The sequence below is a fragment of the Triticum aestivum genome, chromosome 5A, assembly GCF_018294505.1.
Source record: "Triticum aestivum cultivar Chinese Spring chromosome 5A, IWGSC CS RefSeq v2.1, whole genome shotgun sequence".
Taxonomy (NCBI): domain Eukaryota; kingdom Viridiplantae; phylum Streptophyta; class Magnoliopsida; order Poales; family Poaceae; genus Triticum; species Triticum aestivum.
In genome coordinates, this window is record NC_057806.1 from 621,791,702 (window position 1) to 621,814,174 (window position 22,473).

Consider the following 22,473-nt stretch of genomic DNA (forward strand, 5'->3'; position numbering starts at 1 on the left):
GACAACGAGGAGGCCTCACAAACAACGGCGGAACACGCTTGGTGGGTCTCTGCTCCTCTGTTTCCTTAGGAAGAAGGAGAAACAGAGGGGAGGAAAAGGGTGGCGGCGGCGAGAGGGAAACCCTAGGGGCACAGACGCCAAGCGGGACTTCTTATAGGTGGCTAGGAGGGGTGCGGACGGCGAGACCTCGACGTCCGTGAGCCTCCTGCTCACGGCGCTGCTGCTGCTATACTCTGGAGGAAGGAGAAGCCTTGAGGGAGGGAGCAGGTGGCCGTTCGGCTCGGCTGGGTCGGGGAAAGAAAGTCCCAGGTGGGCTTCGGCTGGGATTGAGGCCTTCCTTCCTTTCTTATATTCTGCCTAAAAACAAATAGACACCTCCAAGATTGAAAAGGGCATGAGTTTTGGGAAGGAAAGGCTCAGAGACAAAAATATATATGGAGTCCTAGATTTATACATGATTTTAATGAATTGACTTGGCAATTTTTAGAGGTAGAAAAATAATCCAAGTTTGAATTAAATTCAAACTTGAGCCATTTTTTAACCCAACCAAAACAACTCCAAAATAAATGAAATTTGACAGAGAGGTAAAAGGCATGTAGCAAGATTTACAGGAAAGAAGTGAACATTTTACTAGGATAGGAAAATGCCACTTGCAATAAATGTGTGACAATTGAAAAGAAGAAGCTAGTCATGGGGTGTTGCACTAGATGATGGTTTAGATGGAAGGGCAAGATGGAACAACAAAGAAGATGAAGGAGAAGGAGTTCACAAAGATAACAAGCACATGAGAAATATGTACACTACAATGATGATCATGATGCAAATGCAACAAAAATGACAAAGGCCATATCACATCATGAAGCATGAATCAAAGCAAGTGAGATGACCATGGCAAACAAACAAGGATGGCACAATGCAATATAATAAAAGATGAACATGATGCAAGAAGCAAAAATGATAAGGCACTCAACATGATCTTGGCATAAACATATATGAATGAAATGTGCAAAAAAATTATGATGAACGAAGTTGAAAGCACTCCGATAAGAAAGAGGAATAAGAACGAACCGATTTGGGTAGCACTCCGGTTGAAAAGAGATGAGAGACTTGATAGGATGAAAAGGACTTGAGCAAAAGGGCAAAACACTCTGGTTAAATGGATAAGCAAAGGAAAAAAACATGGTCTTCACAAATTCGAGATGATGTCCGAAAAGAACAGCATCACAAAGCCTCCGGAAGAAATGAAAGAATGGAATGGAATGGACGGAGGGAAACAAGATCTTGAGAGAGCATGCTTACAAGAAATGCTGGAATGGAGTTGTTGGATTATCCACAACGAAAAGGAAAAGGCTTGACATTGCCTTATGGAATATATCTCAAAATTATGAGGTGACAAGCTGCCACTCACGAAAAGCGATTGGATTGATATGAACAAGGAGATGAGAAACTATATCACCGGGAGGATAAATGAAGAACTTGGGTTATTTGTGAGCACCATAAATAGCAACAATCCTTAAGGAAAAGCTTTAGGTGAAATATAACCCAAGATAATTCCAATGAAGAGATTGGTGGATTTAAAATACCTCATTCTTAACAACATGTGAATCATGAAACATGAACTCAGATTATCAAGAATGACATAATACCACCTCCTGATACGGTAGAAAGAATTCCACTCCGGATTGTGAGATGAAGAATGCTTGAGCTCCTCTAAAAAGAATGTTGATGAACACTTAGAGACGAAATTAAATCCTTGATGAACCATCATGTAGAACCTTCATGAAGAACTCCGGTAAACAAAAGAATGGTCAAACGGAAGAAAAAGAGGTTGAAAACACAAGGTGAAGCCTTGCGATGATTTAGATGAATGTCCGTGGTGAAATAATTGAAAAAGGTTGGAACTCCGAGAAAAAGAGAAGATGAAACAATTGAAATCAGGAATTTGATGAGCCTCCGGAATAGAGAATTGATTTCACACGATGAAACAAGAATAAGAATTACATTATGCTTATCCTTCACCAATTCAAATTGATGACAAGCAATGGAATTGGAATACTACTTATTCTCGTAGAAAGGATTTAAGATAGATATAGCGCAAACTTGAGAAGGTCTTCAACGAACCACCGGTAGGATTTGGAAACAACGAATGAATTGATATGATAACCAAGGAAGAGAACTCTTGAACGAACCACCGTAAGAATTGAAAATGAACGAAGTAAAGGGATGAATCACCATAAGAATTAGAGAACGAATGAGGATCCTTGCTGGGATTTAGATACAACTGAAACGAAGATATCACGAGCTAATTAGAGAATATTGAATGATGCACCGGTAAGGTTTGGATAACGAGAGCTGAAAGCTGAGATGAATACTTCTGAGATGATGGCCTCCGGAGAATCAAACTGAAAAGACTCTTGAATTTCTCCGGATGGGTGAAAAGAGTTGTCACAATCAAAAGCAATTATGAGAGGACGGCATCAAGCTAGAATCACGACTCTTTGGGAGAACGGATAAGATTTGAAGGAAAACTCTTCTTTGGTCTTCAAAATCTGAGAATGACGATGAGAAACACCACCTTGAGTTGTTGAGGCACTCTGGAATGGAAATTAGAAAGGTTGAACCAACGATGAAATGAATTTGAAAGATCTTGGAGAAAGGCAATTGACTGATGATAACTCATTCTTACGTCAAACTTAGAAAAGAATTTGAGAATAGCTCCGGGAATATAACAAGAGTCAGGTAAGATCCTGGGAAAAGACCTGTGGGTTAGGGCCCACTCAAAAGATACACCATTGAGATGATTACTTGAAAAGAGAGATGCACCGATTGAATTAAATGGCTTGAATGAGATAACAATCTCGAAAGAGCTTGAACGAAAGCAGAGTGGAAACACGAATCTTCTGAGATATCTTCAGCACTCCGGAACAAATGAATAGCTAGGAGTGGATGATTAAGAGGTGCACCGACATGAGAAGGTATTTGAAACGATAAAAGGATATAATCGACAAATCTTGACTTGAATCCACCAGAGATGAAAAGAATGAAGAATGATGAACTTGTGGAGCATCTTCATGAGAATCACCGGGTAAGAACGTTGATTGAAAAGAATGGAGAGACTTCACATCCATAAGTTGGATACTTGATAAAGAAATCTGAGTCCTTGAAGAGACAAGGGTGGGAGGGTGGGAAAAAACAAAGGCAATTTGGGACGGATTAAGCAACACCATTGAGAAGACTGATAATTGATCTTGCTGATGTTGAAATGATCGAATCCACTTGAAGAGGGGCACACCGGTTGAAAAGAATTGACATGACAATCTCGATAACGAGAAGGATTGGTATTCACCTCGGAGTATGAGAACACCGCTTAGGAAAGGTATGGAATCAACATTTGACTTCGAAGCAACTCGAATACCACAACTGAAAACAAAACAAAGGATTGACTTGCAAAATAAGCCGGAACAAACATATGATAGAGATTTCGTCCGAAGTTTTTGTGGTGCGGCCTACACGGGCTCGATCGTACAACACCATCATGTACAAGGCAGTGCGCATGACATACAAAGCGTCCCCGAGTCGGCATAGCCAAGGACTCTTTAAGACACAATGAGACCACTGTAAAACCAACCGTGGATAGGCGGACCACTAGACGTCGAACCCCAATTTCGTATCGTACATCTGTCAGAAAGATATCCTAGGAGCTATTTGAATTCCCACTTATGAACTCCTGAAATTTTCCGGATATGCAATCAGGTGTTGGGGATACAGGGGAAGCATAATATCTCACCCAAAACTAGCAAATCCTACATCCAGCTGTATCCATCCTTCAACACATAACCAAGAAACCTTCGGAAATCGTTTACCTCAACCTTCGAAAAGCATCCGTTATACGAGTTATGGCAATACTCCCGAACTCCCGCCCCAGTACTGGGTGGCATCGAGGTTATCTCACCAACAACTGCATAAAAGAGATTTTTTATGTCGGCGAAACTCAGGTATTCCAGAATCTCAATGATAAAATTGTGACGACAACACCTCGGAGCTCAACTCCCCGGGACACGGCCACAACCCTTAAATGTCAGGAGGCACCAAGAACAATGTTCTCGTCACAAAACCATCGGAACGATTCCAAGATACCTGCGTGATCCTAATTTTTTTTAGTGAAATGAGAAGAGAAGAGTCAAAACTCTATGTCAGGAGGCCTCACCGGAGCGACGAAGGGACTGAGGAGTAAAAACAATCCTACTCTCCGATATATATAATCCTAAATGACTTAATTTTTTTCTAGACTCAACAACGCCAGCAATTCGATCAAGCAGGGGAGCTCCTAAAGTCGGGGAAGGCTCTGATACCAACTTGAAACGCCCTCGATGCGGCTATATCTCCCACGTGTCGAAGCATGACTTAGAGGCATAACCGCATTGAAAGCAATGTCGCAAGTGAGGTAATCTTCGCAAACAACCCATGTAATACAATAAAAGGAAAGGTACATAGTTGGCTTACAATCGCCACTTCACACAATACATGAATAAAGCATTACATCATCCAGATACAATCAAGGTCCGACTATGGAACCAAAATAAAATAAGACTACCCCAAATTCTACACAGATCCCCGATCGTCCCAACTGGGCTCCACTACTGATCAACTGGAAACGGAACAACATAACAAACATGATCTTCATCGAGCTCCTCCTTGAGCTCGGTTGCGTCATCCGTACCGTTCATCGGCACCTGCAAGCTGGTTTTGGAAGTAAACTATGAGTCACGGGGACTCAGCAATCTCACACCCTCGCGATCAAGACTATTTAAACTTATAGGAAGGGTAAAGGTATGATGTGGAGCTGCAGCAAGCGACTAGCATATATGGTGGCTAACATACGCAAATGAGAGCGAGAAGAGAAGGCAAAAGCATGGTCAAACATCTATGATCAAGAAGTGATCCTAGAACAACCTACGTCAAACATTACACCGACACCGTGTTCACTTCCCGGACACCGCCGAAAAGAGACCATCACGGCTACACACACGGTTGATGTATTTTAATTAAGATCAACTTCGGGTTTTCTACAACCGGACATTAACAAATTCCCATCTGCCCATAACCGCGGACACGGCTTTCGAAAGTTCAAATCCCTGTAGGGGTGTCCCAACTTAGCCCATCACAAGCTCTCACGGTCAACGAAGGATATTCCTTTTAGCGGGAAGACCCGATCAGACTCGGAATCCCGGTTACAAGACATTTCGACAAGGTAAAACAAGACCAGCAAAGCCACCCAGATGTGCCGACAAATCCCGATAGGAGCTGCACATATCTCGTTCTCAGGGCACACCGGATAGGTCAAGCTACGAGTAAAACCAGCCCTCGAGTTGCCCCGAGGTGGCCCCACAGGTTGCCCATTTCGGACCAACACTCAAAGGAGCACTGGCCCGGGGGGTTAAAATTAAGATGACCCTTGGGCAGGCCTACCCAAGGGAAAGAAAAGGCTAGGTGGCAAATGGTAAAACCAATGTTGGGCCTTGCTGGAGGAGTTTTATTCAAGGCGAACTGTCAAGGGGTTCCCATTATAACCCAACCATGTAAGGAAAGCAAAATCCGGGAACATAACACCGATATGACAGAAACTAGGGTGGCAAGAGTGGAACAAAACACCAGGCATAAGGCCGAGCCTTCCACCCTTTATCAAGTATATAGATGCATTAATTAAATAAGAGATATTGTGATATCCCAACAAAATATACATGTTCCAACAAGGAACAAACTCCAATCTTCACCTACAACTAACAACGCTATAAGAGGGGCTGAGCAAAGCGGTAACATAGCCAAACAACGGTTTGCTAGGATAATGTGGTTAGAGGCTTGGCTTAGCAATATGGGACACATGATAAGCAAGCGGTAGGTATCGCAGCATAGGCATAGCAAAAGAGCGAGGAACTAGCAAGCAAAGATAGAAGTGATTTCAAGGGTATGGTCATCTTGCCTGAAATCCCGCAAGGAAGAAGAACGAGTCCATGAAGAAGACAAATGGACGTAGTCGAACGGTTCCTCACAAACGCGATGTTATCGGAACCAACCCGAAGAAGCAACACCGGAAAGAAGCACACAAATAACAATTCCGAAAAATCCCCCATATGCATATTTCAAATTTGGTACTGTTCTACCTAAACCATATTTTATAATTGTTAAACATGCAAAGTGATGCCACCATGTTAAACTAGGCATTTTTCTACCCCATTTACATATAAAGATTATTTAAAACCGAGCTACAGTTATTAAGTTATGAAATAAACTATTTTAACATGTCATTGTGCAAAACAATGCAAACAACAAATTTAATCAGTTTTTTAACAGGGATGAAAGTTGCATATTGTTAAAGAACATGAAAAACTGAGCAAGATGCACATATGACATGTTTCATTTGGATGTATGGATATTTAGTTATGAGCATTTTAAATTGATGGCATTACTGTAAATAAGAATGCACTGGGAAATGGTAAAATGCACATACTGAAAAAAATATGCACGGGCCCGATTCAATGCACTGTGCAAGCCCGGTAGCAGATCGGACCCAAAGAGTATGAGAGAGAAAGCAGGGCAATAAAAAGAAATAGAGGCGCCTGAGATTCGAACTCCAGACCTCCTGGTTGGATACTAGCTGCGCTAGCCACTGGGCTAGGTATGCGTTCGTGATAAAACGAGCTCCCAGTCTATTTTGAGCTATACAGGAACGGGTCGAGCTTGGCCATAGCTGCACGGCGACAACCGACGGTGAGGGCAGGCAAAAGCGACGGCCATTGGGGTTATGAACCTGCGGCGGGCGTGCGGAAACAGAAGACGGTGCACGCGTGCTTACGGAGAGCTGCGAGAGGGGCCGGAGCATAAGCCTCGAGCAGAAGCTCGTCCCGGTCGAGGCACGACGTGCGACTATGCGACAGCTCCTGGGCGTGAGCGAAGAAAAACTAGCAAGGACGCGAGCATGGCGCGGGTGCGGACAAAGGAGGGGGGTGCACTGCAAGATGCTCGCGTGCATGCGGGGCTTCTATGAGTGTTGGTGAAGTGTGTCGACTCGCTGAAGATGCATGCATTGGGTCTCAACCAAGCGGAGCAAGACAGAGAGATAGGGCCGGGCTTGCAGGTCGAGGTGCTCGGCCATGACCATGGCCACGGCGGGGCGTGCAGGCATGCAGCGGGGCGTGCGTGCGGCACTTGAGGCAAGGCTGCAGCGAGGCGACGAGGTGAAGCGAAGCAGGGGACCGAGCGAGGCAAGCTGGGACAAGATCCGATGGGGCACGGCAGCGTTTCTCTGAAAGTTTTAGAGATTCGCCGGAGCAGCGATGGCACGACGATGGCATGGATCTAGTAGTGACTCCGGTGACCTAAACGCGACAGGAAGAAAAGGAAGGGAAGCAGGTATACCTAGCTCACCCTAGGACACGCAGACGGCCACGGAGACGAACCAGCAGCGACGCGGATGACCTCTGAACCCGACGCGGTTCCTGTCCGAGGAAGAAGGAAGCAGGGGAGGACGCCAGGCGCGGGACTTGGCGATGCAGAGGAAGCAGGCGAAGTAGAGGAAGAAGATCGCGGTGCCCTTGGACCCTTCTTGCTCCTGGACTTGCTTGAAGTTGAAGAAGACGACGAGGAGGCCTCACAAACGACGGCGGAACATGCTCGGTGGTTCTCTGCTCCTCTGTTTCCTTAGGAAGAAGGAGAAACAGAGGGGAGGAAAAGGGTGGCGGCGGTGAGAGGGAAACCCTAGGGGCACGGACGCCAAGCGAGACTTCTTATAGGTGGCTAGGAGGGGTGCGGATGGCGAGACCTCGACATCCGTGAGCCTCCTGCTCACGGCGCTGCTGCTGCTATACTCTGGAGGAAGGAGACGCCGTGAGGGAGGGAGCAGGTGGCTGTTCGGCTCGGCTGGGCCGGGGAAAGAAAGTCCCAGGTGGGCTTCGGCTGGGATTGAGGCCTTCCTTCCTTTCTTATATTCTGCCTAAAAACAAATAGACACCTCCAAGATTGAAAAGGGCAGGAGTTTTGGGAAGGAAAGGCTCAGAGACAGAAATATATATGGAGTCCTGGATTTATACATGATTTGAATGAATTGACTTGGAAATTTTTAGAGGTAGAAAAAAATCCAAGTTTGAATTAAATTCAAACTTGAGTCATTTTTGAACCCAACCAAAACAACTCCAAAATAAATGAAATTTGACAGAGAGGTAAAAGTCATGTAAAGGTTTACAGGAAATAAGTGAACACTTTACTGGGACAGGAAAATGCCACTTGCAATAAATGTGTGACAATTGAAAAGAAGAAGCTAGTCATGGGGTGTTGCACTAGATGATGGTTTAGATGGAAGGGCAAGATGGAACAACAAACAAGATGAAGGAGAAGGAGTTCACAAAGATAACAAGCACATGAGAAATATGTACACTACAATGATGATCATGATGCAAATGCAACAAAAACGACAAAGGCCATATCACATCATGAAGCATGAATCAAAGCAAGTGAGATGACCATGGCAAACAAACAAGGATGGCACAATGCAATATAATAAAAGATGAACATGATGCAAGAAGCAAAAATGACAAGGCACTCAACATGATCTTGGCATAAACATATATGAATGAAATATGCAAACCAATTATGATAATGCAACAAACCTAGTAAATACACGTCAACAACTAAAAAAATGGAAGGGCAACTAAAGCATCGGTCTCGGGGCGTTACAAACGTCCTCTAGGTGGATCCGAGTGGAGTCTTCGAGTCCCGAGTACATCCACATCGGATGGTCACGGGCTTGGAGTGGTTGGATGCGTCGACTGAGAAAGACCTCCAGCAGGTCCATACCAGTCACTCCGTCGCGGACAAGTTGGATGACCCGCTCGACCAACACCTTCACCTGCGCCTTCTCTTCCGGGATCACCCTCAAGGAGGAGAGCTTCTCCACTCAAGCCAAGGAAAAGGGGGGAAGTCCAGTCGACTGACCCGGGGTCGGCTGGTCCTTGCAGTAAAACCAAGTCGACTGCCAGCCCTGGACCGAGTCGGATCATAGCTGGGAAGGTGCTCTTATTCCTCATTTGGATTCCAAGGCCCCCGCACATCTGTATCATGTGCGTCCTCTCGTCACTCGGGTTGGCCTTCTTGACCGACTGGGAGCGACATGTGAATATGTGCTTGAAGAGACCCCAGTGCGGTCGGCAACCCAAGAAATTTTCGCACATTGACACGAAGGCAGCAAGGTACACAATGGTGTTTGGAGTAAAGTGGTGGAGTTGAGCCTCGAAGAAGTTCAAAAAACCACGAAAGAAAGGGTGGGGAGGCAAAGAAAACCCGCGGTCGACATGAGTGGCGAGGAGAACGCACTCACCCTTCTGCGGCCGCGGCTCGGTCTCGTTCCCCGTGAGCCGCGCCGATTCGTGGGGGATCGGTCCCCCCTCAACCAGATCGTCGAGGTCGTCTTGGTTGATCGTCGAGCGGATCCAGTCGCCCTGGATCCAGCCTGGCGGCAGGCCGGACCTTGACAAGGATCCACCCCGGCTGGTCCTCTTTCCTTTCGCCTTCGCCGTCGCCTTCTTTGCGCGCTCCAACGCCACCGTCTTCTCCTTTCCCATGGTAGCGGATCAAGTCCGAGAGGGGCTACGACGCCGAGAGCAAAAGTAGGTGCAGTGGAGAAATATGAGGAAGAAGAAGGAGAATGAGGGCGCACTGTTCAAAAGCCCGGTCCGATGCCTTTTATAAGGACACTTTCGAGTGACTGACTTGTAGGCCCGGACGATCTTATCAAATCCCGCAACAGTCACGTGCGTGATACGTGGCAAAAAAGGTGGCACGGGAATTGAGGTGACCTACCTAATCCGTCCTGATTACCACGGCCTTGCCCGTCCGGCGCGTTTCCCAAAATTCAAATCCCGCGAAATCCGCGGACAGCAGAACAACTTATCAGACGGAAGACATCCCCCACATCATCACTCGAAACTCTTCGGTAAAAATTCACTCGACAAAAGCTAAGAATGGATCAAGGCGACTGAAAAAGAAGTTGGTATTGTCCCCTTAGTTCATTGATCCAGAACAAGATATATTCATAGCACGAAAAATGAGTCGGAAGTGTTCTCAACTCCTTCCTCACTCAAACCTTGATCCATTCGGGGGCTAATGATGAAGCTATGTACCTAGGGTAGGGTCATGGATCTGTCCAAGATACTCTCCCCAAGGGCATCTCTAAAGGAACCAGAAGCATTCGAAGAAAAATCACCATCCACTCGACCATGAAGCTATGTTCCACTCGACAGTCTCGAAGACACTCGACCGTATAGATAAGCACTCGACTACCAGAAGATCTAGAACCACTCCACTCTACAACGGTCGGGAATTAAGTCATAGCTTTAATGGTCATTACGTATCTTTATTACAGGCGTTATCAGTAACATCTTGATGTCTACTACACAACCTTCTTCTTGTAGACGTTGTTGGGCCTCCAAGTGCAGAGGTTTGTAGGACAGTAGCAAATTTCCCTCAAGTGGATGACCTAAGGTTTATCAATCCGTAGGAGGCGTAGGATGAAGATGGTCTCTCTCAAGCAACCCTGCAACCAAATAACAAAGAGTCTCTTGTGTCCCCAACACACCCAATACAATGGTAAATTGTATAGGCGCACTAGTTCGGCGAAGAGATGGTGAAACAAGTGGTATATGGATGGTAGATAAAGGTATTTGTAATCTGAAATTGTAAAAACAGCAAGGTAACAAGTGATAAAAGTGAGCGTAAACAGTATTGCAATGATAGGAAATAAGGCCTAGGGTTCATACTTTCGCTAGTGTAAGTTCCCTCAACAATACTAACATAATTGGATCATAAAACTATCCCTCAACATGCAACAAAGAGTCACTCAAAAGTCACTAATAGCGGAGAACGAACGAAGAGATTATGGCAGGGTACAAAACTACCTCAAAGTTATTCTTTCCAATCAATCCGTTGGGCTATTCCTATAAGTGTCACAAACAGCCCTAGAGTTCGTACTAGAATAACACCTTAAGACACAAATCAACCAAAACCCTAATGTCACCTAGATACTCCATTGTCACCTCAAGTATCCGTGGGTATGATTATACGATATGCATCACACAATCTCAGATTCATCTATTCAGCCAACATAAAGGACCTCAAAGAGTGCCCCAAAGTTTCTACCGGAGAATCACGACGAAAACGTGTGCCAACCCCTATGCATAGGTTCCCAATGTCATGAAACCCGCAAGTTGATCACCAAAACATACATCAAGTGGATCAATAGAATAACCCATTGTCACCACGGTTATCCCACGCAAGACATACATCAAGTGTTCTCAAATCTTTAAAGACTCAATCCGATAAGATTACTTCAAAGGGGAAACTCAATTCATTACAAGAGAGAAGAGGGGGAGGAGAAACATAAGATCCAACTATAATAGAAAAGCTCGCGATACATCAAGATCGTATCATCTCAAGAACACGAGAGAGAGAGAGATCAAACACATAGCTACTGGTACATACCCTCAGCCCCGAGGGAGAACTACTCCTCCTCGTCATGGAGAGCACCGGGATGATGAAGATGGCCACCAGAGAAGGATTGCCCCCTCCGGCAGGGTGCCAGAATGGGTCTAGATTGGCTTTCGGTGGCTACGGAGGCTTCTGGCGGCGGAACTCCCGATCTATTATGTCCTCGGATGTTTTTAGGGTATATGGAGATATATAGACGGAAGAAGTACGTCAGGGGGGACAAGAGGGTCTCACGAGGGTGGAGGGCGCGCCCAGGGGGGTGGACACGCCCCCCTGCCTCGTGACCTCCTCGCAGATCCCCCGACATGCACTCCAAGTCTTCTGGGCTTCTTTCCTTCCAAAAATGAGTTCCGTGAAGTTTTAGGTCAATTGGACTCCGTTTGGTTTTCCTTTTCTTCGAAACCCTAAGATAGGGTAAAAACAGAAACTGGCAATGGGCTCTGGGTTAATAGGTTAGTCCCAAAAAATGATATAAAAGTGTATAATAAAGCCCATAAACATTCAAAATAGTAGATAATATAGCATGGAGCAATAAAAAATTATAGATACGTTGGAGACGTATCAGCATCCCCAAGCTTAATTCCTGCTCGTCCTCGAGTAGGTAAATGATAAAAACAGAATTTTTGATGTGGAGTGCTACTTGGCATAATTTCAATGTAATTCTTCTTACTTGTGATATGAATATTCAGATCCGAAAGATTCAAGACAAAAGTTCATATTGACATAAAAACAATAATACTTCAAGCATACTAACTAAGCAATTATGTCTTCTCAAAATAACATGGCCAAAGAAAGTTCATCCCTACAAAATCGTATAGTTTAGTCATGCTCCATTTTCGTCACACAAGAATGCTCTCATCATGCACAACCCCGATGACAAGCCAAGCAATTGTTTCATACTTTAGTAATCTCAAACCTATAAACTTTCACGCAATATATGAGCGTGAGCCATGGACATAGCACTTTGGGTGAAATAGAATAATGAGGGGATTATGTGGAGAAGACAAAAAGGAGAAAGTCTCACATCAACGAGGCTAATCAATGGGCTATGGAGATGCCCATCAATTGATGTCAATGCGAGGAGTAGGGATTACCATGCAATGGATGCACTCGAGCTATAAATGTATCAAAGCTCAACAAAAGAAACTAGTGGGTGTGCATCCAACTTGCTTGCTCACGAAGACCTAGGGCACTTGAGGAGGCCCATTGTTGAAATATACAAGCCAAGTTCTATAATGAAAATTTTCCACTAGTATATGAAAGTGATAACATGAGAGACTCTCTACTATGAAGATTATGGTGCTACTTTGAAGCACAAGTGTGGTAAAAGGATAGTAACATTGTCCCTTCTCTCTTTTTCTCTTATTTTTTGGGCCTTTTCTTTTTTTATGGCCTTTCTCTTTTTTGGGTCTTCTCCTTTTTGGGGGCGTTCTCTTTTTTTTGGGCCTTATCTTTTTTATGGCCTTTCTCTTTTTATGGCCTTTCTTTTTTTTATTTTGTTTATTTATTCCTCACTTGAGACAATGCTCTAATAATGATGATCATCACACTTTTATTTATTTACAGCTCAATGATTACAACTCGATACTAGAACAAAGTATGACTCTATATGAATGCCTCCGGCGGTACTGGGATATGCAATGAATCAAGAGTGACATGTATGAAAGAATTATGAACGGTGGCTTTACCATAAATACGATGTCAACTACATGATCATGCAAAGCAATATGACAATGATGATGCGTGTCATAATAAATGGAACGGTGGAAAGTTGCATGGCAATATATCTCGGAATGGCTATGGAAATGCCATAATAGGTAGGTATGGTGGCTATTTTGAGTAAGATATAAGGAGGTTTATGTGTGATAGAGTGTATCATATCATGAGGTTTGGATGCACCGGAGAAGTTTGCGCCAACTCTCAATGTGAGAAAGGGCAATGCACGATACCGAAGAGGCTAGTAAGGATGGAAGGGTGAGAGTGCGTATAATCCATGGACTCAACATTAGTCATAAAGAACTCACATACTTATTGCAAAAATCTACAAGTCATCGAAAACCTCGGTACTATACGCATGCTCCTAGGGGGATAGATTGGTAGGAAAAGACCATCGCTCGTCCCCAACCGCCACTCATAAGGAGGACAATCAAATAACACCTCATGTTTCAAATTTGTTACACAACATTTACCATACGTGCATGCTACGGGATTTGCAAACTTCAACACAAGCATTTCTCAATTTCGCAACTACTCAACTAGCACGACTTTGATATTATTACCTCCATGTCTCAAACAATCATCAAGCATCAAACTTCTCTTAGTATTCAAAACACTCATAAGAAAAATTTACTAATCTTGAATACCTAGCATATTAGGATTTTAAGCAAATTACCATGCTATTTAAGACTCTCAAAATAATATAAGTGAAGCATGAGAGTTCATCTATTTTTTCAAAATAAAACTACCACCATGCTCTAAAAGATATAAGTGAAGTACTAGAGCAAATGACAAACTACTCCGAAAAATATAAGTGAAGATCAATGAGTAATTGAATAATTATGCCACTATATGAAGACTCTCTAACATTTAATAATTTCAGATCTTGGTATTTTATTCAAACAGCAATAAAAGCAAAACAAAATGACATTCTAAGAATGGCAAGATCATGTGAAGAAGCAAAAACTTAGGATCAACCGAAACTAACCGATAATTGTTAAAGAAGAAAGGTAGGATGCCAACTGGGGCATCCCCGAGTTTAGACGCTTGAGACTTCTTGAAATATTATCTTGGGGTGCCTTGGGAATCCCCAAGCTTGAGCTTTTGTGTCTCCTTAATTCCTCTAATATCATGGTCTCCCTAAATCTCAAAAGCTTCATCCACACAAAACTCAACAAGGACTCGTGAGATAAGTTAGTATAAACCATTGCCAAAACCTTATCATACTCTACTGTAGCGAATCACTAAAATTGTTATTCAACATTGCATATTAAATGCCTCTGCATATTTAATAGTCCTATCCTCAAATATAATTATTAAAGAAGCAAACATATGCAAACAATGCAAACATAACAGCAATCTGCCTAAACAGGATGGGAACGACTAGAACAGAAGAAGAGGTCTAGGTGCAAAAATAGAAAAATCGACTCTGGGCCGTCGGATGGATCATGCATGGTACAGATTGTACTGAGTGGAATCTGTGCGCACAATTGCCATTCGAGTCCCCCGCTCCTAACTATTTTCCTCCTGACACCCTTCTTCTTCGAGTCCCTCAGCGGCAGCGCAAGCCCCCTCCAACCCTATCCCTCCGCCGCACCAGGCCGATGCCGCCGCCCGCCGATGATGATTGGCGAGCTCCTAGAGGATCTACTCCTTACTTCCTTAGACAGTAGCCGCTGATACAGCACGCCGCCCGCCCGACCGCGAACCCCCTTGCAACGGCGACGTATCCATGACCACGGTGGTGAGTTCCACCAGTCCTCAAGCTTTCTTCCCCCTCCCTCCTTCACAGAGTGCAGAGCCACCACACGGCTGACTTCCTTGCAGAAATTCCTCACTCCCCTTGCCCCTCGCTATTATCTTTCTTGTGTGGTGCATCTGTTCCCCCTCGGATGGCCCCTCTTCTACCCCCTTGCTTGTTCTCTCATGAAATTCCCGCAAACCGAGCCACCTCTCAAGCTCCAATCCCCTTCCTGGATGCAAGAAATCTGGTCTCATTTTCCCTATATATATATTGCAGATCACTTTGGAGCTGTAGCCATTTTTTTGCGACAAAGCTGTAGAAGAAATTTAGATGCCAAACCAGATCAAGTTTGAGGTAATGAGCATCATTCTGGTGTCATGGGAAAAAAATCGTTGTATGTGCTGCTGATTTTGTACCATTGTTTCAGCATATATGGACGCATCTTCTTTATTACTGAATACCTCTCTTTTGTGTGTCTTGATTCTGAAGCATATGTAAGCCTGGTTACTCCGTACTTTGATTCTGAAGCATGTGTGAGGCTGCTGTATTTTTGGACAGTGGATTTATAGAGATTGTGACTGTCACACAGGGAAGACATTTGATTTCCTGTGTTCTTTGGGTCCACATTGTTCCTCGGGCGTTATGCTTACGGAAATATATGTTCTCACGCTGATGTATTCCTCCGATGGTAGGCATCGGAGTAGAGTAGGAACTAAAGTTTAAACTACATAATTTCTCCCTAACGTCTGGCCTAGAAGCAATGATCTCACTCCTGACTTTGTAACTTTCACGTCAAGATCCAGTGATGGAGGGGAGCAGTGCGACGTTGCCTTTAGTAAAGCTGATAGTTCCAATTATCTCAGCATGTGCACCAGCACTATCAGGTGAGAACATCGGTCTAAGAAAGTAAAGAATATGTTGATGCACCTGACATTCTGTTAATCCTGTGTGCGATGTTGTTTGCTAAAAAATTGTTTGCAGCCATGGAATTTGTCAGCAGTGCTCAAAATCAACATTAATTCCTCAATGCTTCTCATTGATGATTCCAGTATACCGAAAAAGAAACAATCATTCTCTCAAGAGGTACACACACTTTCAAAATTTATGTACTTTAGTTTCTTATGTCTATCAATGTTAAATTCCATGACTTCATTCATGTTTCATAGGAAAGTATACACCCCTATCATGTGCCATGTCCATGCCAAACCATTGGCCTTGCAATTTGACTGACCTATTTGTTATCACTAGAGCAAGTATGCATGTTCATGATTTAGGATTAATTCTTCTTCCATGACACATGCCTTTCTCTTTTCCTGTTCACTTATATCTCTCAAGATGTTGTAGTTTTCTTGTTATTACAAGGTATAATATAATGCATGTCATCAGTAATCTGCATCAGTAGGATAGTCATAAAACCCCCTTTCTTGTTTGTCGTCGTTGCTACTTATGAAATTATGCTTTTTAGATAATCGTTGAAACCTGTAATCTGCTAACAGGGCCGTACCTCCTAAACACGGGGCCCAGTGCGAAGTCAAAATTTAGACCCATGTGTACAAAGCCTATAACATTTTTTATTAAGATATAACCCTAGTATATTCGTGAAATAAAGGTAATCACTAGTACAGTTGTACAATTTTCTTAGAGTTAGTCTTAGGCAGGCCATAAGGAGATCCAGTGAATGTTTTTTATTCTTGAGAAGGTGCAGGAGGTGGGAGTTGGGCCTGGAGTGGTTCCGTGGTTAATTTGGAGTCTAGCAGCCAGCCGCTTAGTCCATTTTACTTTGATGTCTACTGGTCCATTAGTCTTTAATTCCTAAAGCTGTACGTAGAAAAAATGGGGGCCCTGTGCAGCTCCACAGGTTGCACATGTGAATGTACAGCCCTGTCTGCTGATCTTAGCTCTATACATGGATGTTCAGGCAGTCATTCCGTGTGGATCTGTAAGCCATGTTAAAATTTTGTCAAGGCACCCAATCAATTCTTTTGCAAGCTAGTGTGCTTGCAAATAATCTTGCAAGATATTTTTCATACAAGATGACCTAGTGGAGTAACCAAATAAAAAGTATCGAGTTCTTTTCAGTAAAAAGTACTATAGTGATGATGTTATGTTAAGTGTAGAAAAACATACATATTTGTTAATGCTTCACAATGTCAGGAATAGACATTGTGATGTGTCTATTATTATACTTGGTACATGGTTCACTGGTTATATTAGGAAGAGTCTCTGCTAATATTGTTCTTGTCAAACTCATGACCAGTTTTGAGTGATTAAAATGTCCAATGGCTCCGAGGGTTCAACACACCATTTTATCGTACAATATGCTCTTTTCTTATTTGTACATACAATAGGCTATTTGAAAATGCCAAGGTTTTATAAAGGATGGATTTCTAATAGCACAGTTAAATAATTGTATTGCCTAATTCTGCCGGTTGTGGCGAATCTCTAGAATGCACTAGAGTGGTTTTTCCTATACAAGATAAATAATGTTTATATAATTTGTTCATTATTGGTAAGTTAGGATTATCCACAAAATAGTTGGCTTGTCTGTGAATTCCAGCATAGAAACATACTTTTGTATTTGTGATGAATGCGATTTCTTCTCCATTTTTCCTTCAGTGTGGTATATATGTGCATGAAACACAGTCAGATGCTGTTGTTAATGCATTTGATTAGCTCATGATTAAAAAGTTTTAAGTATGAATGTACGACACATACACGGACTTGCACTAACTGAATCATATTTGCTCCGTCCCATCTCTCACAGGACAAGAAGCTCGATGAACAAGAAGCATTGCATCTAGAGGCAACTGTCGTGTGCCATCAAGATATCAACGTTGATGCAATTTTTAATGGCAATTCTTGTTGAGCAATGATTATTATACTCCTTCAGACTTAGCCTTGCCCGTTATGTACCAAAGCTGATGCAATTTTCACTAGCAAGGCTTGTTGATCCTGTCATGTTATTTATAACTTGATATGAATGTATTTTGTTATGTCTGGGATGTTCCACTTTGACATGTACTAAACAAATTAGTATTTGTGCCTGGAATGGTCCATTTTAACATAAAGTGCCTGTGCCTATGATGGTGGCTTAATTTTTGTCATGTACTCGAATATCTTTGAAAAATGTTGACATACTCTTGAGTGACCGCCATGTTCTAGTTTCTTGCATAATTAGTTTATATGGTAAAACCCACTATTGTACTTAATAGAGGTGCAAAGGGAAGGAGCATGAATGAACGCTGTGAAGACATGGCATTTGTTTTTGTCAGAAGATATGGCATTCTTACCAGTAAGAACAGAATGTTTGGACATGAAAAAGTAGAGGTAGTTACTGCAAAAGTCTATTTTACATCTAACTACTAGCAAGGGGGTTTTCATAAAATGCACATTAAGTACCCTAGGATCCCTCCACTTGAATCTGTACCATCCACACTGGATCAGACGGCCCACATTCATTTTTCTATTTTTGCACCACAAGCTGTGATTCTATTGTAGTCGCTCCCAAACAGGATAGTCTGTAAAGAATGCAGTAACATCCATACTTCCCTAGCTCCAAAAATTATGAAAGAAAATTCTCACTGTAGTAAATTTATCAAAGCTTAATATGCAAAGGGTTTCAACATTTTATCACATTCTGACTTTTCTAGGGAAATTATTACAACAACAGTAAACTTTCTGTTTTCAAACAGCAACATGTATACCTGTAACATAGGCATAGTAAAGGCTATCAATGCCACATTTATTAAAATAAAAGATGCAAAACATTATTCTAAATAACAGCAAGAAAATCCTAACAAAATAAATTGACGCTCCAAGCAAAACACATATCATGTGGTAAATACAAATATAGTTCCAAGTAAAATTACCGATGAATGAAGACGAAAGAGGAGATGCCTTCCGGGGCATTCCCAAGCTTAGGCTTTTTGGTGTCCTTGGATATTACCTTGGGGTGCCTTGGGAATCCCCAAGCTTAGGCTCTTGCCACTTCTTATTCCATAGTCCATCGAATCCTTACCCAAAAACATGAAAACTTCACAACACAAAATTTAACAGAAAATTCGCAAACTCCGTTAGCGAAAGAAAACAAAACACCACTTCAAGGTACTGTAATGAACTCATTCTTTATTTATATTGGAGTTAAACCTACTGTATTCCAACTTCTCTATGGTTTATAAACTATTTTACTAGCCATAGATTCATCAAAATAAGCAAACAACACATAGAAAACAGAATCTGTCAAAAACAGAACAGTCTGTAGTAATCTGGATCAAACGTATACTTATGAAACTCATAAATTCTAAAATAAATTGCTAGACCTGAGGAATTTATCTATTAATCATCTGCAAAAAGAATTAACTAAATAGCACTCTCCAAATAAAAATGACAGCAATTCTCGTGAGCGCTAAAGTTTCTGTTTTTGACAGCATGATCAACAAGACTTTCTCCAAGTCTTCCCAAAGGTTTTACTTGGCACAAACACTAATTAAAACATAAAACCACATCTAAATAGAGGTTAGATGAATTATTTATTACTAAGCAGGAGCAAAAAGCAAGGAACAAAAATAAAATTAGGTTGCCTCCCAACAAGCGCTATCGTTTAACGCCCCTAGCTAGGCATGATAATGACAATGATGCTCACATAAAAGATAAGAATTGTAACATAAAGAGAGCATCATGAAGAATATGACTAGCACATTTAAGTCTAACCCACTTCCTATGCATAGGGATTTTGTGAGCAAACAACTTATGGGAACAGGAATCAACTTGCATAGGAAGGTAAAACAAGCATAACTTCAAAACTTTAAGCACATAGAGAGGAAACTTGATATTATTGCAATTCCTACAAGCATATATTCCTCCCTCATAATAATTTTCAGTAGCATCATGAATGAATTCAACAATATAACCAGCACCTAAATCATTCTTTTCATGATCTACAAGCATAGAAAATTTACTACTCTCCACATAAGCAAATTTCTTCTAATGAATAATAATGGGAGCAAACTCAACAAAATAATTATCATGTGAGGCATAATCCAATTGAAAACTAAAATCATGATGACAAGTATCATGGATATCATTATTCTTTATAGCATACAAGTCATCACAATAATCATCATAGATAGCAACTTTGTTCTCATAATCAATTGGAACCTCTTCCGGAATAGTGGATTCATCACAAAATAAAGTCATGACCTCTCCAAATCCACTTTTATCACTATAATCATCATAAATAGGAGGCATGCTTTCATCATAATAAATTTGCTCATCAAAACTTGGGAAAAAATATCATCTTCATCAAACATAGCTTCCCCAAGCTTGTGGCTTTGCATATCATTAGCATCATGGATATTCAAGGAATTCATACTAACAACATTGCAATCATGCTCATCATTCAAATATTTAGTGCCAAACATTTTATAGATTTATTCTTCTAGAACTTGAGCATAATTATCCTTTCCATCATACTCACGAAAGATATTAAAAAGGTGAAGGGTATGAGACAAACTCAATTCCATTTTTTATAGTTTTCTTTTATAAACTAAACTAGTGATAAAACAAGAAACTAAAAGACTCGTTTGCAAGATCTAAAGATATACCTTCAAGCACTAACCTCCCCGGCAACGGCGCCAGAAAAAAGCTTGATGTCTACTACACAACCTTCTTCTTGTAGACGTTGTTGGGCCTCCAAGTACAGAGGTTTGTAGGACAGTAGTAAATTTCCCTCAAGTGGATGACCTAAGGTTTATCAATCCGTAGGAGGCGTAGGATGAAGATGGTCTCTCTCAAGAAACCCTGCAACTAAATAACAAAGAGTCTCTTGTGTCCCCAACACACCCAATACAATGGTAAATTGTATAGGCGCACTAGTTCGGCGAAGAGATGGTGAAACAAGTGGTATATGGATGGTAGATAAAGGTATTTGTAATCTGAAATTGTAAAAACAACAAGGTAACAAGTGATAAAAGTGAGCGTAAACGGTATTGCAATGATAGGAAATAAGGCCTAGGGTTCATACTTTCGCTAGTGTAAGTTCCCTCAACAATACTAACATAATTGGATCATAAAACTATCCCTCAACATGCAACAAAGAGTCACTCCAAAGTCACTAATAGCGGAGAACGAACGAAGAGATTATGGGAGGGTACGAAACCACCTCAAAGTTATTCTTTCCAATCAATCCGTTGGGCTATTCCTATAAGTGTCACAAACAGCCCTAGAGTTCGTACTAGAATAACACCTTAAGACACAAATCAACCAAAACCCTAATGTCATCTAGATACTCCATTATCACCTCAAGTATCCGTGGGTATGATTATATGATATGCATCACATAATCTCAGATTCATCTATTCAGCCAACACAAAGGACCTCAAAGAGTGCCCCAAAGTTTCTACCGGAGAATCACGGCGAAAATGTGTGCCAACCCCTATGCATAGGTTCCCAATGTCACGAAACCCGCAAGTTGATCACCAAAACACACATCAAGTGGATCAATAGAATAACCCATTGTCACCACGGTTATCCCACGCAAGACATACATCAAGGGTTCTCAAATCTTTAAAGACTCAATCCGATAAGATTACTTCAAAGGGGAAACTCAATTCATTACAAGAGATAAGAGGGGGAGGAGAAACATAAGATCCAACTATAATAGCAAAGCTTGCGATACATCAAGATCGTATCATCTCAAGAACACGAGAGAGAGAGAGAGAGAGAGAGAGAGAGAGAGAGGGAGAGAGATCAAACACATAGCTACTGGTACATACCCTCAGCCCCGAGGGAGAACTACTCCCTCCTCGTCATGGAGAGCGTCGGGATGATGAAGATGGCCACCGGAGAAGGATTGCCCCCTCCGGCAGGGTGCCGGAACGGGTCTAGATTGGCTTTCGGTGGCTACGGAGGCTTCTGGCGGCGGAACTCCCGATCTATTATGTCCTCGGATGTTTTTAGGGTATATGAAGATATATAGGCGGAAGAAGTACGTCAGGGGGGCCACGAGGGGCTCACGAGGGTGGAGGGCGCGCCTCCCTACCTCGTGACCTCCTCACAGATCCCCCGACGTGCACTCCAAGTCTTCTGGGCTTCTTTCCTTCCAAAAATGAGTTCCGTAAAGTTTCAGGTCAATTGGACTCCGTTTGGTTTTTCTTTTTCTTCGAAACCGTAAAACAAGGTAAAAACAGAAATTGGCACTGCGCTCTGGGTTAATAGGTTAGTCCCCAAAATAATATAAAAGAGTATAATAAAGCCCATAAACATTCAAAACAGTAGATAATATAGCATGGAGCAATAAAAAATTATAGATACGTTGGAGACGTATCACGTCTCCATCTTTATGTACCTTAAACCCTTTGTAATTGAGGGCGGGAGGGGTCTGGCAAACTCTATATAAGCCACCCTCCTCCTCAGAGAAAAGGGTTCGCACCCCCTGTAACACATACGGATATAATCTAGTCGATCGCCTTCGGGCTCCA

At 42.3% G+C, this 22,473-nt stretch overlaps 1 long non-coding RNA gene across 2 annotated transcripts; it reads left to right on the forward strand.

Annotated features, from left to right (window-relative positions):
• Positions 1–14,733: 14,733 nt before the first annotated feature.
• On the forward strand, positions 14,734–18,099 carry LOC123105395 (uncharacterized). 2 transcript variants are annotated; one of them, XR_006450818.1, is made up of 5 exons: positions 14,734–14,995; positions 15,272–15,349; positions 15,793–15,879; positions 15,977–16,078; positions 17,760–18,099. It is a non-coding gene; the product is annotated as an uncharacterized lncRNA (long non-coding RNA). The 2 variants fall into 2 exon arrangements; XR_006450819.1 differs by having other exon boundaries at positions 15,799–15,879.
• Positions 18,100–22,473: the final 4,374 nt, after the last annotated feature.